Raw genomic sequence first — 5,747 nt, 5'->3', positions numbered from 1 at the left:
TTTTTTTAAGTATCTTTTTTCTATACCATGCTATATCAGACCTTAAGATATGTTTTAAATGAACATACTTTGGGCATGGAGGTTAGAGCTGTTTTGTTTTTCTTTTGTAACTCTTTTCTACCTTGAACTCCATGAAGACTAAAGCTACATGATTGATAACTAACGCTAAACTCCTGAAGGCTTTTTCTTCATTACTTCCATTCCTGACATCATGATAGCAATATAGATGTAATCTCAAAAAGTTGCATCAGAAACATCAGGCAGATCCCAAGTCTTGTGTTCCCCATCTCAGAGTAAACCTGCTTTTCCCAAACTGCCCTGTGTGGGGAGTGAGAACTCGATTATGAGGACAGGTAAGCCTGCTGTGCATTTGGGAGCTTTTTAATTAAGCGGAGTTTATTTAATTAAGCCCTAATTCAGGTGTTCATTCCCACAGCCTTCTGATTAATAGCTTGAAACAGAGCTCCCTTAAGCTCCCTAACTGCTCCATTAGATGGCTTCAGTTTGACTGTCTCTCAGATGGGGGTCTGCTTATTTACACTTAAAGGGTCATTTTAAGAATTTCATGCTTACCTATCTACATTATTGTTCTTGCTGGTTTTATTAGAGGGACTAGGAGAGAGCAGAATTGAGAGAAGATCAATTCCATTCAACAAATGTTTAAGTCATTATTATGTGCCCAATGGAGCAGCAGCATGGGGATAGAAAGCCAGCCTCAGATTTAAAAAGACCTGAATTCAAGTCTCACCTTGGGCGCCTACTGGCTGTATGAATCTGGGCAAAACCTTTAACTTCTCTATTCTCCAGACAACTTGCTAGGACTGTTAAGGTCATAGATTAGGCTGATTTGCATGGATAGAGGAGTTTCTTTGTCAACAATTCCCTATATTAAAGAAATTCTGATGTGATTTTGTAACAAAAACAAAAATATGCAAGCAACATTCGCTTTTGCTGGCCAAGCTCCAGACTTCCCAGAAATCAGAACCATGCCCCAGTATGCTCACCTTCATTCCCCACCCCACCTCCAATCCCACTTTTCAGGTCTTCTGTGAATTGTCTTCTGTCATTAGAAAACAAACTCCAAGAGAATGGGCTCTCTTTTGTTTGTACCATTGCAAGCAGTGTCTAGCACATGGAAAGTGATTTTTTAAATGCTTGTTGCCTTATTTTGCCTTACCTTTTTGTTTTATTTTGTTTTGTTTAAATCTGTGCCCTCAAGTAGCTTACTGGGAGAATAAGCCATATATAAAGATAATTTCCAGGAGAGCACATTAACAACGTAAAGGAGTCAAGGAAGACCTCAGTTAAGAGGTAGCAGCAGAGCTGCTCTTTGAAAGAGGCAGAGGGAGGGGCAGTTAGGTAGAAAGGATTTAAGTGCCAGGCAGAGAGAGGGTCATCTGCCGAAAAAATAGAAGGCAGGTTGATGATCAGACAATGAAATCTCTTTAACCTTCTAAAGACAATTTCCTTCTCTTGGGGCTTGGTCCAGTGTGGAACTGCCTGATAGGTGTAGCCTTCCTCTTGTGTGGAAAGAGATACTGGGATTGGGCTCCTTGCTTGATCCTGAAATGCAGAACTAGGAGCAATGAGTGAAATTGGAAGTTGAATGGGCTGCCTAAAAGAGCAGAGTTCCTAATTCCTAGCGGATCTTCAAGTAAAAACTAGATGATCAATTATCAAGGATGCCCTAAAAGGATATCTTTGATCCAACCTGTCTTTAGGGAGGATTGGGTCTCAAATATCCTTTCTAACTCTCAAATTCTAGGAATCTATAACCCAAAGATTGGGGGCAGTGGGGAAACATACTACTTACAGTCACCCTGAACTATAGAAGAATAAGTTTCCCTGAAGATCACACTGGGAACTTCCAATCCTGGTTAGACTCTCCTCTTCAAATCTTAGGCATGTGGCCTAAAGAACTCTTTGTATAAATGTGTGTGTGTGTTCATTTGTGTCAAAACATCATTGTAAAATCTGTAAAGACAAGCACTATCAGTAATAAAGGGACATAATCTCCCCACTATTTGATACTGTCCTTGTGGCTAATAGGAATAATGTACCTTCTGTGCCTAAGAAGTATCATAATAAGCTTTCTATCTTCTAAAGTCTATAGCAAAAATACTTCTCTCCCTTCAAAACTGTCTTGAACTCCCACATAGTAGAATGTGGGAGATGTGATAAATGTGAGATCTTTAGTATTTAAAATTTTTTAAGGAAAGATAAGAAAGAACTTCCCAGGATAAGATTTTTTCTTTTCATATACTGATATGTAACTAAGCAATGAAAAGAGAGATATGTTGGCTCATTAAATACTGGAGGGAACCTCTGAGCGAAACTGTGGATTAATGTTAGGGGGAAGAAAGGGATTTGGAGTTATGGGTCGGATAAGAGAACTTTTTTTTAATGAAACCATAGTGTCTCTGGCTGGCAATTTGGAACTATGCTCAAAGGGCTATAAAAAAAAATGCCTGCCCTTTGATCCAGCCATACCATTGTTGGGTTTGTACCCCAAAGAGATCATAAATTTTTGTGGTGGCAAAAAACTGGAAAATGAGGGTATGCCCTTCAATTGGGGAATGGATGAACAAATTGTGGTATATGCTGGTGATGGAATACTATTGTGTTCAAAGGAATAATAAACTGGAGGAATCCCATGTGAACTGGAAAGACCTCCAGGAACTGATGCAGAGCGAAAGGAGCAGAACCAGGAGAACATTGTACACAGAGACTGATACACTGTGGTAAAATCGAATGTAATAGACTTCTGTACTAGCAGCAATGCAATGACACAGGACAGCTCTGAGGGATTTATGGTAAAGATGCTACCCACATTCAGAGGAAGGACTGTAGGACAGGAAACATATAAGAAAAACAAATGCTTGAGGTTGATATGATTGGGTTGAGGTGGATATGATTGGGGATGTAGACTCGAAACTACCACACCAATGCAACTATCAACAATTTGGAAATAGGTCTTGATCAATGACACATGTTAAAAGCAGTGGAAATGTGCATCGGCCATGGGTGGGGGGAGTGCGGGGGGTGAAGGGGAAAGTAGGAGCATGAATCATGTAACCATGTTAAAAACGAATATTAATAAATGTCTTTAAAAAAAAATAAATAAATGACTAACAAAAAAAAGAATACAGGTTGTTGGTTCAAAGGCTATAAGAACAACTTTCCTAATTTTTCTTAAGAATAAGGACAATAATAAATTTTTTAAAAAAAGAAAAAATAGAAAAAGCATCAAAGAAATTAACTTAGAGATCATTTAGTTCAATCCCTTCATTTAAGAAAATTGTGGACTAGAGAGCAAAGTAAATTGTCCAAAGTCACACAGCTAGGGTCAAAGCCAAGACAAAAATCCAAGTCTCCTGACTCATCAATTACTATTTTCTCTATACCCTCATCCAAGATGTGCTAATGGAGATAGACTCACTAGCTAGAAAAAATGAGTAATGAAATTGTCCATAAACAAGAGAAGGTCTAGTCAAAAGTTCCTTCTCCACAGACTCTGCAGAGCCACCAACTGAGCTAGTAAAAGCAGAAAATTGCTACAATAATCTCAAATCTAAAGCCAAAGGAAAACAGACCTGAGAGTCCCAGACAGGAAAACAAGTTTTCCCTTTTTCCTAGGGATCTGTGAACTCAATCGGTGCTTGTTAAATTGCTTTAAACCCAACCTGGGCTTTGATGTGAAGATAGGGTTGACTATTAACAATAATTATAAAAAAATGAAATTTATTTAAGGTTTTGAAGATTACATAATATTTCAATTATATTATCACATTTGCTACTATAGTCTTATAGGGTAAGTAATATAGGTTTTATATAGTAGCTCTGCCACTTATTAACTTATTGATTTTTCTCCTTTTTGTCCCCAGTTGACTGAAAAGTTACACACGATAGTCTTCTGTTTACAGAAATGCCCCATTTATCACAAGGTCCCACTAAGAAATGCTCAGATTCTATAGAGAACTAAGTCAAATTTATAAGAATACATGTCATTCCCCAACTGACAAATGCTCAAAGGACACTGAAAAAGCAATTTTCATGTGAAGCAATCAAAGCTATCAATAATCATATGAAAAAATGTTCTAAATCACTCTTGATTAGAGAAATAAAAATTAAAACAATGCTGAGGGTACCACCTCACACTTATCAGACTGGCCAATATGACAGTAAAGAAAAATAATAAATGTTGGTGGGGATGTGACAAAATTGGGACACTGATGCATTATTGGTGGAGTTATGAAGTGATCCAACCAATCTGGAGAACAATTTGGAACTGTACTCAAAGGACCATAAAATTGTGCATACCCCTTGATCCTGCAATACCACTACTAGGTCTGTATCACAAAGAGATCATAAAAATAGGGAAAGGACCTAGTTGTACAAAAATATTTATTGCAACTCTTTTTTTGGTGGCAAAGAATTAGAAACTGAGATGTCCATCAATTGGGGATGGCTGAATAAATTATGGTACATGTTGGTGATGGAATACTATTGTGCTTTAAGGAATGATAAGCAGGATGATTTCAGAAAAAGCTGGAAAGATCTACATGAAATGATGCAGAGTAAAATAAGCAGAACCAGGAGAGCATTGTACACAGTAAAAACAATATTATAAGATGATCAACTGTGAAAACTTGGCTACTCCCAACAATGCAATGATTGGGACAATCTTGAAAGATTTAGGATGGGGAATGCTTTCCACCTGCAGAGAAAGAACTGTTTAAATCAGATGGATGAGGATCAAAGTATACAATCTTTCATATCAGTATTTTTACGATTTTATTTAGGGGTTTTGGTTTTGTATGAGTGTGCATTTACAACAATGACCACTATGGAAATGTGTTTTGCATGATTATAAATATATATGTACCAGAAGAAGAAAAAAGAAAGAATTGTTCAGATTTTCCTCAAAACTACACCTTAAAATGTAGTTAATGTTTCTGGGGAAATAGCCCCAAGATCATTTGGCTAAGGATTTTTTCCCTGCAGGATTTAGAATAAAGGTCCTTCTTATAGGTCCCCTTGAAAACAATAATTCCAGTAACTGAATGGCCATCCATTCACAACACTCAATTATCTTTTCTGTTGACTGAAGAAATGATACCATGATAAGAATAGGAATTTCAGGCTGACCACTACAACTTTGCACAATATAAACAGAAATCCACTATGCCTGAGGATGATTTTTTTCCCCCAACACTGCACTTACCTCTCAGTAAAAGCCTTTACTACAATGCATTTTCTGATGCTTACTTCACCAGCCCACATACTGAAATTTGAATGATATATAGAAGATCAACAAGGTCCCTTTGCAAGGATAACATGAAAACTCATTAAGTATTGTATATATTTTAAGAGTATCTCTCCTCTCTCCCTCTGTGTCTTGATTCACAACCATGACATCTCATAGTAAAGAATTCTGATTTTCAACAACTGGTCCTACTCAGATTAAATCATATTTGCACTTAAGAGAGGAAGATCTGTCAAATACATTCATTTCCAATATATGAGATGGAAATAAAATTCAATTAATATCAACAACAAAACTTTCGACCAATTTCTTCTCCCACACAAGTTGTATCTATCCATAAAAAGGTAAGTATATAAGAGATAATTCAAGAATCAAAAATAAAACTGGTTTTCAACTATAATATTAGGATGATTGCAGTATTTTGGCTGCATAACAGTCTCCTAACCTCCTAATTGGTGACCTTGTCTCAAGTATCTTCCCT

The 5,747-nt window shown here is 36.9% G+C and overlaps 1 non-coding gene across 1 annotated transcript; it reads left to right on the top strand.

Annotated features, from left to right (window-relative positions):
• Window positions 1–5,260: 5,260 nt before the first annotated feature.
• On the top strand, window positions 5,261–5,367 carry LOC123238435. The gene has a single exon (XR_006505605.1). It is a non-coding gene; the product is annotated as a U6 spliceosomal RNA (small nuclear RNA).
• Window positions 5,368–5,747: the final 380 nt, after the last annotated feature.

This window comes from Gracilinanus agilis, chromosome 2 (assembly GCF_016433145.1).
Source record: "Gracilinanus agilis isolate LMUSP501 chromosome 2, AgileGrace, whole genome shotgun sequence".
NCBI lineage: Eukaryota > Metazoa > Chordata > Mammalia > Didelphimorphia > Didelphidae > Gracilinanus > Gracilinanus agilis.
This window is presented reverse-complemented; position numbering and strand designations above follow the sequence as displayed.